The sequence below is a fragment of the Excalfactoria chinensis genome, chromosome 3 (assembly GCF_039878825.1).
Source record: "Excalfactoria chinensis isolate bCotChi1 chromosome 3, bCotChi1.hap2, whole genome shotgun sequence".
NCBI lineage: Eukaryota > Metazoa > Chordata > Aves > Galliformes > Phasianidae > Excalfactoria > Excalfactoria chinensis.
In genome coordinates this window covers 82123283-82136464 of record NC_092827.1, presented here as the reverse complement: position 1 = coordinate 82136464, position 13182 = coordinate 82123283, and the positions used below count along the sequence as shown (strand labels likewise).

General features: G+C 38.6%; 1 long non-coding RNA gene across 1 annotated transcript in view; it reads left to right on the top strand.

Moving 5' to 3' along the window:
• The window catches only part of LOC140250486 (uncharacterized), a 34589-nt gene extending 23358 nt beyond the window's left edge, over positions 1-11231 (top strand). Inside the window, exons 8-9 of the long non-coding RNA XR_011903181.1 lie at positions 7825-7908; positions 10885-11231. This is a non-coding gene — a long non-coding RNA (uncharacterized lncRNA). The remainder of the gene's footprint in view (positions 1-7824; positions 7909-10884) is intronic.
• The last annotated feature ends 1951 nt before the right edge of the window (positions 11232-13182 follow it).

Here is a 13182-nt window from a genome sequence, read left to right as displayed (position 1 = left end):
TTTATGATGATGTTAAAAGCTATGTGTGGCTCTCCAGCTTGTTAAAAATTTTATTTGAGATAAGTTAGATAATTGAGGAAGATCCTGACTTTCTATTTGAAGAGAATAAATTTGCTGTGTGCAAATAAAAATAAGGAGAAAAACAGGTGTGACTAAAAATGAAAAGGATAGTGAAATCTGAATTATAGTCTACGTGCCCTGCACAGCCCTTTCAGTGAGGACACGCACTGCTTAATGTCTCCTTTGCAGCCTACATAGTCTGAAAAATTATTCATGTTATTAGGGATCCTGGGAAACCTGAGATAACTACCAGAGAAGTAGGCACACTGAGCATGTGTACCTTGACAGAGATCAGTGTAAGTCAAAGGTTTCTGGTGATATGTTGTGCATGTTGCTTTCTTGCATCCAGAAGAGGAAGCCTTGATATTCCTACAAAGCAACAGGAGCTTGTGCATCTGATAGTACCAAATGATTTCAAAGGTACAAAACCGATAATTCAGGTACAGTATCACACAGACTGCTGTAATCATTTAAGGTGAGCTGTGCAAGTTTGGGCTCAGGCTGACACAGGTTGTGTATGCCAAGTTGAATGTTGAATTTAAAGCATCACATGATCAACAACCATCTGAAGCAGTACAGAAACTATGAAGTTGAGTGTCTATAGCAAACAAGGGATTAAAACTCAATGGCTCTGAAAGTCCACTATGAACATATAATAACATTTTTCTTCTAACAATTACATCTGCATAAAATGTATCGGACTGTGGTTTGCTGATTAAGTTTAAAGTACAGACAAAGTAAAGTACAGTAACTTTGAAAGTATGAATTGATCTAAACAGGGCCGTATTATTTACAGGAAAATGAACTGAGATTACTGATGGCTCACTGCACAGGAACAGCATTTGATGTAATAGAAAAGTGTATACCATGGATTAACTCAGTCATTTTTGTAGTGGCCTGTTTCTCATTTTACATGCCCGGCACTTTGATCCATACTATAATGTAGGTACATACAATCCTGGGAAATTTGCTGCCCCAAACTAAAGATTAAATAATTTAATCAGAGGTACTTTCACAGGGATTTTTCAAACTATTATAATTATGCTTCATTGTGTACTGCTTGTGTCTTTCTGTGAATATTATATCTAGAGGCAATTTAAGAATACAGCCTGCTTGTAAGCTCAGGTGTTTGAAAAGTTTGAAAGCAGTCAAGAAATTGGTTACTTGTTATAGTTTATAGTGCCAGAATAATGGATCTTTGAATGTATTTTTCTTCTGTTAAACATATTACTCTTTTTATGAATTTCTGTCTTTATTTTTGCCATTCCTCTGCTAGTAAATATATTTTCCAGTACTTCAAGAATAAATGATAGCATTATGGTGTTTTTGGACAGATTTTGAGCTCTGCTATGTTTCTACAAGTTCACAGAACATCCAAGGGCCTGAGAGCTGTTATTCCAGACATACAGTTGTGTAATTCAGACTAAATTTTGTCCATTTACATCTGCGCTCAGAGATGATGCTGTAGTCATCCAGATCCCAAAAGCGGTAATCCAGTCCAGTTCTTCAGTACTGTTTTAACTGTTGTACTCACAACTTTGTGAATTTCATATAGCTTAGATTGTGGGAAATAGGTATAAAGATAAAATGAGCTCTTAGAGATGAAAACCACTGATATTCTGTACTAATTTCTAGCTCTCTTATGTTATTAATGCTCTTTGGGAAAGTTCTGATTTACAAAATATGATCTCATAATGTGTTTTATCTTATTGGCTTTTTGCCACGTTTCCAGAATGTAGTGTATTCATACAGAGGCATCCAAAATGCGTGCTTCAGCAGTGTATGCATGCAGAGAAAGAGTACAAAGCTGTTCTTCATTTCTGGAAACAGATCCTAGTTATACCTCCAACTGAATTTTGTATTATCAGTTTTGTGGTTCTGGTTTTGATTTTGTTTGCTTGTTTGTTTGTTTCTTTGCTTGGTTCATTGATTTATTTTTTTTTTTAGTTGTTTACTGTACTCTCCCAGGAAAAGTCCAGGTTTCAGAAGTTACATCAGTTTAATGCTTCTGAAAGGTTCACTGGAAGCCATGATTGTCTGCTCACAAATGTAGGGCCTATGACACTTTCAGAACTACTCGGGAAAAATCCCTTACAACAGAAGGGGAAAAAAGAAAAATGAAAAATGTGACCCTGATCAGAAATCAAAACTATATCAGTAAAATGCAGGATCAAATATGAGCTGAACAGAGATTAAGTTGCCAGTTTTATTCAGTTGAGATCACTTTGAAGGATCTGGCTCTACAGAAAAAGCTGTGAAGGTTTTTGTTCTTTGACAGTATCTTATCTTAAGAACAAATGCATTTTTCATGACAGTTCCTCTCAGTTTTGATAGTGTTGGTCAACCTCCTACTTTCTCAGGACATAATACATGCTTAGTACTTATCAAATATGAATGTCATGGACTACTTTGCTGACTGAGGAAAGTGGTAATTTTTTCAGTCAGAATAGACATACACCCTTACCTCCTTAACTGGACAAAATGTATGATAAATAATCACTTTTATCACCTTTCTGAAATAATTAACTTGTCTACTCTTATGGCAGAGAATACCAAACCATCAAACTAGAAAGCAGGCTTTGTGAATAGCCTTGCTGAATTCCTAGTTGTTTGCTCTGGCAGTTTCCAATGAAGCAGCTGGTTGTCTTTGGAAAGCTATGCCTGTTGTTTTGAGTTTGAACATCATGTGTCTTTAATTTTCAGCACTAGCCAGAGGGATAAGTATCACAAATATCTGCTTGAAGGCCTCTTGCCCTTGGGAACCAAATATATACTTGGCAGTCTCTCTGACTGTGGGACTGAAGAGAGAATCAAAGTTGACTCATTGCTTTATATCCTCTGAGGCAGAAGAAAGAATAAAAAGGGCAATTGCTGCTTCCTTCAGTTGCCTGAAGCAAGTCTTTCCTAGTTTGCAAAAAATAAACTAATGCCATTTTCTAAAATGAACTGCCCTCTGTATGAACACAATGTTCCGTCCAGTCTTACACAGCTAATCTTGAGACTGTACTCTCCCTAGACTTCTGTGTTTCCTAGTGCAGTCTTGAATGGGGTTCAGACCCTACTTGAGTTACCCCAAGTTAATTGTAATCAGAAATGGATAGTTACATCTTTCACTCAACATTCATCTCCAGTGGAATCTTGTTCTTCAAGTCAACAAAAACAAACTCTCTAACTGAAGTAACAGAATTGTAGTGGCTGGAAGGGACCTCTAGAGATCATCAAGTCCAGCCCCCCTGCAAAGCTGATCCCCTACAGCAGGCAAATTAGTTCACAGAATGCTGTGTGCACTGTTGGGGGCTGTGGAGTGAGCCTTATTTTTTCTTTCTAAGCTGTTAACATGTTTTGGTCTCCTACTGCACAATTAAGGCCAAAATAAATGAAGGTCAACCTATGACTTTCAACGAAGCGATGTTTATTACCATGCCAGTGGGTATGCCTCCCAATTATTCCCAACTTTAGATGTGATGCTGAAGTGAAGCAAAGATGTTAGTAACATCATAATACATAGGGGAAGCCTGAGCCCCAATGTATGCATTAGGTAAAGATCAAGCATGATGCCAGATGATCTTTGATTCATTTTAGAAATGTTGCTAGGCAGAGCTCCAAGCTTGCACCAAGTGATGCCAAAATATGCGCTCATGCCTCCATCATCCCTTATCTAAAGTGGTGTAACTGCCAGAAATAATTTGAAAAACTTCACACATTTTGCAGATTTCTCTTTTCTACATAAATATTGTTATTTTGTAATTTTCACTTAAAAATAGAATTCAGGTCTTGCATTTGAGATCAGTGGAGGATCTGTCTTTGCACTTACACTTTTCTAGGAAAGCTATTCTTATTGTTTTATAATCAGCTTAACTTAGCGCAAAAGTCTTACATAAGAAGTAGGCAATTACCAACTGAGAAAGTCCAGCATTTTTTTCTTTCTTAAAATTCAAATTTGCTGTTAGTCCCTAAGTTCAGTGCTTTGCTGGGGTGTATTCTTTTGAGTTGTTAAGAGACTTGTTATACTTCACAAATTCAAAAAGAATTTTAGCTGAGGAGTAAGCTCCAAAAGATGAATGAATATATTAGAATAGCACGATCTTATCTTGCCTTACAAAAAAGTGATATAGAACCCACTGGAATTTGTTGTTGTCTCAAAGCTGAAGAAGACTAGAATCAAAATGATTCTAGTTTTTCCTGGTTTGAAAGGTAAATTGCTATGACTTTTTAGATGTATTATTTTGAATATGCATATATGTCATTGGATTATATTTTTATTTATTTATTTATTCACTCTGTCTATCACCCAGAATATGGTATTGATTTGTAAGGAATCCATCCAACTTCGGGAGTATATTCTGGCATCCAACTGTGCAATTGGTACTGTAGGCCCATAATTTTTTACTTTTTTACAAGTTAAATTATAAGTGCTTTAGATTTAATTATTGTATGATTTCATTAGTATCTTTTATGTCTTCTATCTGTAATTTATTGTCTTGGAATGACAGACTCTTAAAGCAATGTAACTTGCTTTGTGTAGAAGAGCCAGAGAAAGGTGAGTTGCAATGCAAAGTTCATTTGTTTCTTCTTCCTTACTCCTTTTAGCCCTTATTTACACACTCAAGGTCAGGCTGGATCAGGCTTTGAACAACATGATGTAGCTGTAGGTGTCCCTGTTCATTGCAGGAGAGTTAGACTAAATGTCCTTTAAGGGTTGCTTCCAGCTCAGATGATTCTGTGATTCCATAGGAACCATCCTGTATGCTTTTTCATAGACATGGAAGGCAATCTGTACTTGCACAAAGGCTGAAACAAGAAAAGCAAGGAGTTGATACTAAGAGAAAATAAGAGAAAAATTCAGGAGGATCTATAAAAAGTTTAAATTGTTAAAACATGTATGTGGGTGGGTGCAAAAGGGAATAAAGCATAATTAAGCCATAGAAGCCTCAGCAGGACTCTGAACATTGTCTGAACATTGTTCAGAATGCATTGCAGTTTGTTTTAAAGAAACATCAAGAATACCCACATCCTTAGAAAGGAGACTTTTTTGTAGTTTAGCATTTGTATTAACAAATGCACGAAGACAGTCCTTTTCCAGACCATTCTGCTGTGGCGTAGGGAGTTTGTTGTAGGAATTTATGAAGGCAAACATCCTCGTCTGCTGAAGAGTTGGACTGTGTATCTTAGGCTGAGCTGAAAGCTGAAAGTTAGGGGATGCTTTGCTACCATTCAGTAGAAAGGGCACTGGTATACTTTTCCAGCCAGGGAAGGCAGCCAGCTCCATGATTCTCTGTCATGGTGGGCACAGCCCTCTGACATGCTTGGAGTGTTCCTTGTATTCACACTGATGCCCAGAGGAGCATGAATGGGTGAGAGGGGGTAGCTTTGCTACTTCTCCTTTGAAGTAGGAGAGAGCAGAAGGAAGAGTGCCAGTCACAGAAATGTATATTCTCAGCTACTGGAGCAGCATTTCTAATTCCCATATAATGTGGACATCTTAGGTTTGATGCCCCCATTAAGTGACACAGAGCCAGACACTGCTCTTTTCTTCCATTTCCTGGCCCTCCCCCTCCTATGTCCCTGCTGCTTCTTGCAGGTGAGCCTGAGTCACTACTGCTGAAAGGCACCTAGGCTGCTCCTTTAGAAAACCCCGAGGCTGATAGAAAAAACACAAATGTGAGCTTCATGCAGCTCTATGCATGTTACAGGTTTTGTTTATTGAATCTATTTCTGTAGTTACCTCTGCAGGTCCCATCTCCTGAGAGCACACAGTGAAACTCAGGGGGCAAACCTGGAGTCAGATGGGGCTTTTGGTCCCCACTTAGCCAACCAGACTTCTGATAAACTCTTCTCATGGTCCCAAGAATTCAGGGCTGTTAGGAGCCAGTTCTTCCCCAAAATGACCTTATATATTTTGAATGTTCAGCTGACACTTTTGGAACAAGAGACTTCTTCTCTGGCATATTAGTGTAGTGTTGTGGCTGGGAAAGAAATGAACAGCAGTGATAATGATGAAATTATGAAGACTAATGAGAAATTGAGCTGTTATCTATCACATAAATACATATTCTAACATACAGAAAAACCACAGTGTTGACTGGAAATACTGCAATCCTCAGGGAAAGAAAAGAAAAAGAATTTAGTCAGAAGTGTCACGTTTTTACATCTGGTCCACCTAAAAAAAATCTGACCATTTTGAAAATGGCTGCCAGCCAAGATTTCAGTAATATTTGCATTGGGTTTCTGCTCACATAGGTGATTTATGTCCAAGTACTCTCTGGTTCTCACATTACAAAAATGGTATTGTTTGTTTACCATTTCATTTGGACATTTCTGCCTACTACATAATATATCCTGAACGAGTATAGTGTCATTTATAGGCACATGCTGCATTGCTGTGTGCATTGTATGTAAGTTTTTGAAGGTGAATAGAGAAATAGGATCATATCCTCAACTTGTTGATCAAGAAAATAACAGTTTTCAGTGAAATTATTCTGATGTGTGAGAAGGGAAGTCAGAATTAGGTCAGGATGCATAGACGCAGTGGCATTTTTTCCCATAGAGTTAATATAGTTTCTTAGGAAAGAGGTGAGTCCAGATCTGCATGTTCCCTAGGAGGCGTGAAGCAATCAGTCTGCAAAGGAAGGACAGTTGGGCCCAGCTGTGGTTAAAGTGGTCATCTGCACAGAACAGTGCATAAGCACGTGCTCCAAGAGCTCAGACTTTGCTTCGTGATGTTGTTGGGGAGGCCCAGTTCATATACTTGAGCTGAAGTCTGTCTGCTCAACAGGCAGCTTGGTTTGCACATTTAAGACCCACGTGCATGCTAATTGATTGTACTTCCTTTGGGTGATTTGGCATAGAGTACAGAGGAAAGGGAAAACATTCAAAAGGCTAATGGTGGAAAAGAGAGTAGATAGCAAAACATACAAACAAACAAACAAAAAACAACCTGCAGGTTTATCTTGCAATCAAAATTCAAGAATATGCAGTTTATATCAATGTCAATATGACAAGCTGTCTTTTTCAGAGAAGTAATATTGTGTTTTTTTTTGTATAAATAGTAAACGCCAACAGATATTTCAGTGTTTTTCCCACATGAGAAGCTGAAAATGTCCATCATCATAATGATAAAACAAAGTAATAATACATGCGGATTGTCCGTTGCTTTACTTTTCTCCTTATAGATACAAAAGACAGGTTGCCTCTAGACAACACTGTGGGCATTGGTGTTGGCTCTTCCACAGCATGGTGTGTAGCGGGGCACATGACATGGCCACAGCTGCCAACTCAGTGGTGATGTTTAATCACTTGGAGTTTCATGGTGTAACTGCAGCATATGTCACAAGTGCACATACACTGAGACAGAGAATCTGAGTTTTGGTTTGCAAGAACCTACTGTCAGGCAGTGCTTTGCATTATAGATTTTTATAGAAGAGATTCTTTTTGTGCTTTGCTGTGCCTTACACTACATTTCACGTTGCATGGTTGTATAGATTTGCCTCCAGTAGCTACAATTACACAAACGTAACAAAAAGTGTTAAGGATGCTCCAGAAAGACTGTGAAAATCATGACAGGAGTTCATGATAGCTACTTAATTCTCTGAATGATGGAACTTTGGTGAAACTTCATTTGGCACTCCCAAAATTTTCAACAGGAAGAATAAGTGATTCCCAAAGGATCCCTGAGGAGCCAGCTTATTTGTTTTAGAGGGCTGTTGACTGAGCTCTTGTATTTTTGACTCTGATGAAGTTTATCTTTTGTTCTCTTCTATTTAGCATCTTCTGCTTTCTGAAGACAACATACCAAATCATGGTGGGGAGAAAAAAATACGCAAAAATCATCCTTCAGGAATTACTTCTGTAAGTATTTTCTCTTTTGCAAAATTACTACGTACTTGTTAAAAACAGTGTACTACTGCAGGCAGATATTCTCACTGATAGAGTAAGACACCTGGAAAAAAAGGAATCTACTCCAGTTTGTGACATAGATTAGAGCTAAGGAGCTAGTACCATCAAGGAGCAAACCGGCTAGCAGCAATCAAACACTGGAGCCTGTGTACCAGCATTAATTGTAATGACACAGCCTATTAACCTTTTGAAGGCACAGAGAATATTAGAAGTAGAATGCACAGAAACTTTAGATAGAGGGAAATAACTTTCACATTTTGATAAGCTACAAAAAAAAGCCTGTTCCAAGCAGAGGTGTTTTACATTACTGCATTCCTGTTGGCTGTTTGGAGGGTTTCATTAGATGTATGAACTTCTTGCTATACTAATATAGTTCAGGCACTATTGTGGCTCTTTATGATACTGACTAGCACAAGTCATGTATACAAACCTAGGAAGTATTTATTTATGTGGAATACCTACTTAAGTGGGCTACAAATCATTTAAAGATGCCTATGATATGAATCATACCACAATTTCACGGATAAGTGGAAACATTATGCAACTTATTGAGTTTTTAAAACACTAACGAATGTGAACTACACAGCAGACTTGAGCTGGACCTTTTCACCCCTCCTAATATATGCCGTGGCTATTTAATATTCCTCACTAGGGAGTAATGCTGGCATACAAGTCAGCAATATATTAGGCTCTGGAGCCATGAACCTAGTGAGAACACAAACTAAACTGATTTTCAATTTTGGTACATTACAAAAAGGGCTATTATTATGGGGTTAGAGATGTCAAAGTTGGTGACCTGGTATAATGAAGTATTCCTTGCAACATAGTCAAGCATGAAAAGTAATTGGAGGCGGTGTAAACTTTTAGAAGCTTAGGGTCTTCTCCCCCTACCCCTAATTAAATATTCTTTTGCAAACACTTTTTTACATTTTTATGAAGCATTATAAAAGCAGAAGTGATGCTCTTGTAAAACTTGCAGTTGATGAAGAAATGTGCTTTTTAAAAGGAGGTCACATCTTAACGCTTGGGTTACTTACATAATGCACTGATGAAAAGCAAGTTGCTACCTGCCAGCTAGGAATGACATTAAAATATTATGGCAGCATGTGACCAGCTTTAGAGCTTAAAATCTTGAAAGGACACAGACAATGTCCCCTTTGAAGAAAATTCCTGAAGATCACTTTACAATTTTTGCTAAGCTTTGAAACACAGACTAAAATACCCCATGTCCAAGCAGCAAAGATGAAAGTTGTTATTTCTCAGCTGCAACTTTTACATCTAAGAAACAACCTCTTAAGTGTGCACTGGTCTTTCAACATGTCTGTAAAAGGAAAGAGGTTTGCATTTATCCCTATGGAATTGTGTACAAATACTGTAAATCCCCTATTACAGGTTTTCAAAAGTTCTCCACATCCTGACTTACTGCACTGGCTTTGACCAAGTTACTCCTGGTTTCCCTGGTACAATACAGTGCGAGCTGGCACAGCATCTCTCCTGGTTTACTAGACTGCAGAGGGCACTCCTATATAACAAGGAATTGCAGTCTCTAGCTCATTTACTTTTAGTCCCAATCATTCATTGTTATTTTTTCTTCCTTAATAATTAATGACACTATTATTACACTAAAAGGAAAATATTATTCTCGACAGTTGGCTTTGTTGTGATTATTTAATTTTTGCCCCCAAGTTTATACAATTACAACATTGTCAATGCTCTTATCAGAATTCAGGTCAGTAGCCTCAGAAATTAAACATTTACAGAAGGACTACCTCTAATATAGCATCCCTAGGCATAACTTGAGCAAGGAGTGGAAGGAGACATCCTTTGTCACATGCCTGGAAAGTTGGGAAAGTTCTCTCTCAGGCAGGTCATCCATGGAGCAGTATGGAAGCCACTTTCCTCTTATCGCATCTCCAGAACATGTTTGTTGGAAGCATTACCTTAATGTGGATTTTAGCTGGGATAGATTACTGGAAGAAACAAAGTAGCCTCTCAAGCAATAGATCCTGAGTTTTGGGTGAATCTTTGAACCTTACACTGTTCCTCAGGGACTTGATGAATGGGATGTGGCCAGAGAGCTGCATTTTGCCCAACACAGCAAAAACATGGGGTGCAGACCATGTGCCAAAAGAGTGCTATGGACTGGGGCCTTTTTGAATAGCAGACAGATGGGATATGGCTTCCACACAGCTCCACCTCTAGTGCTGTTCCATTAGGCCATTAAAACCTTGAAATGCCCTAAGATTAGGAGGAAGCAAGTGTAGTTTATGGTGACTGTGGTCCCAGCTCACCTTTCTGCTTTATGACTGAGAGTTAAAGCCTGTAAGTGACACCATCCAGCATCTCAGCCATGTGGCTGAATGGCTTAGAAACAACAGAATTAATTCTGGAAGCTCAGCTGATGGATGTACAGGTCCTTCATTGCACTTTAAATATTTTCTTCCATTATTTACCTTCTTTCACTGAGAACAAGTCCATGCTAGCTTTGGCTTCTACACGGGATATAGCTCGTGTATCAACAACAGACAGCAAATGGGTCATTCTGTTTTCTGTGGGCAGTGGAAAGTGATCTGCCTTTTCACACTCACTTCTGGAAGCTTTTCACAAGGAAAGTGTATGATCAAGCTATTGCTGTGCCAGAGCAGAAGGGCAAAGGGGCCTGGCTGCTGGAGTAACAAAAATACTTCCACAGCTCAGCCCTGACTCATGCTTATTTTCAAACAAGGACCACATTTCAAGTGAGATATTTGTTCAGTAAAATATGTGCATTTCATATTTCTTTACCACATGCTATATATCTCATGCAGTGGTTAAGTAATGAAGGAGTGTGGATGTCATGGTTTTGCAATGTTGTAATTTTGCTATCAGTATTCCACATCATAACATCATGTTAAGCATAGATAATTTTGACGAATCTGCTGCTCACAGAAAGAAGACTACATGTCCCAGGGAGCACCACGGTCAGTCATATGACCAGGACTATATAATCTCACTTCAGTGCTGGACTCGCTCTCTCGGATCCTGCCAGCCATGGGGGAGTGTGTGGAAGCGTTCCAGCCGTTTCGCCTAGAGTTACAGTAGGCCTCTCGGTTTCGGGACTCACTCTCTCTTATTTTACTTGATTCGTTAGCCTTAATTCCAATTATATTGCATTATATTGTGTTATTCTGTATTCCGATATAGTATTTAGTAAAATAGTGTGCCTCCTTAGATCGTTGCCGCTGTATTTATTTTCTCTTTCCTTGTTTTCTTTTCCTTTTGGGATAGCGGCCCTGCAGGCCGTCTATACCCCTTGTCATGGGTGCAGGTAGATTTTAGGTTAACCCGTGACAGTGGAAAAGGTTATAATTTGAGGGAGCTGTAACCGTTAAGATTCTATTGAATGGGATTTTCCCTTGTTCTGTACTGTTATCTCACTAGAGAAAACATTGCATTTTATGAGTAAGCTAATTGTTCTGGACAAACCAATCTGCAGTCCTAGAAACCTGGATTTTCAAATGTGCTGAGCACAGGCAGCTGCATCTAAAGACAGTGGGGGCATTTAAAGTGCAATTAAATGTGAAGTTCTCTAAAAATTCAGGCCAGAGGCTGGCTGTAAGGTTAGAATGGAGATGCTTCCTTGCCTCATGGGCACTGTGAATATTGTGGCAGACTGAGAAGTTACACTGAAAAGACTGTGTAAAGATGAAGTCTTTCTTCAAAGTGGTCTTTGAATATTAAAAAAAAAAAATAAAAAAAAATGCCTTGAACCAAAGAGAAGAATAAAAAGAAAAGAAGAAGGTATAGCTTGCCTATTTGTGAACTGAATGAATGTAGCATCTTGTTCACCCTCACTTCTCCCCCACAATATATGTACTTAATACATATACCACATGGTCACAATTAGTTTTGTGCAAGCATATTTAATTCTAGCATTCCCTGACTCCTTTTTTTTTTAATATATATGTAATATGCATAAAGAATATGTATTTGAGTAATAAATCTTTATAGAATCATTGAATAATTCAGTCTGGAAGAAATACTGGTAGGTTGTATAGGCAAGCCTCTGCTCAGAGCAGGGTCAGTGCTGAAGTCAGCACAAGTTTTTCAGGGCTTTGTCCATTTGGGTCTTGGTAATCAAGGTACCATTCATGATGCCTTGAGGCAATTGGTTCCATTGTTTACCTATGGGAAAGATCTGGCATTTGAAGGCAGATGTCTTTGTAGAGGAGTATTTAGCTAAGCTTGTACTGAGTTGTTAAATGTTGTTAAAATACAGGGTTGGAAAAACAGAAGGAGAAAAGCCTGTTTTAGCCCTAGTACACATATGCTACAAATAAATTTGTGTTCTAAAATGTCAGTATTACAAACCTGAGGTTTCTGAGACTTAAAGATTACTGCGGTTTATAGATTTCGTAGGTTTTGTCGTGTCATATCAGTCATATTTTGGAATTTGATTGCACTGTTTAAGTCTGGTAAAATTAAGAAAGAGCACGTACTGTAAGTATAAGATGGTCTTGAATACGTAGAACTTAGAAACTGCAGTCATCAATTTTCTGAATGCCTAAAGCAGAAAAACACTACCCAAGTATCTTGGTTTGGATCTGTCTGCTAAGTTTCCTGAATCACACAAGGTTTTAAGAGCATCAAATGAACCTTGGAACAGTTATCTTTATAATGGATGAGAACACTGAATATTTAAATAATCTTGACTTTAGCAGTGCTGTCTTCTATAACCTACTCATAGACGGTCTGATAAAGTACAGGCTAGATAATGGACAGTGGTGGGTGGACTCAAAACTGGCTGAATTGCTTGACTTAAGGAATTGGGTCCAGTGGCACAGCGCCTGGTTGGAGGCCAATCACTAGTTGTATACCCAAGTTGTCAGTACTAGGGATACTTCATTAATTACCTGGATGATAGAACAGTCTGTACCCACAACAAGTTCTCTGAGAGGAGCGGTTGATAGACCACATGGTTGTGATGTCACTCAGAGGCATCTCAAGAGGCTGGAGAAAGGAGCTAATAAGAACTTTATGAAGTTCAACAAAGAAAAGTGCCAAATCTTGCATCCTGGGAGGAATAATGGCTGGTGCTGCTACATGCTGGAGTGTAGGTGGGTGAAAAGCAGAATGGCAAAAAAGGCTCTGAGGAGTCTGATGAGCACCAGCTTGACCAGAAGCCATAAATGCACCTATGCAACAAAAAGCTAACAGCATCCTGGGCTGCATCAGGAAGAGCATTGA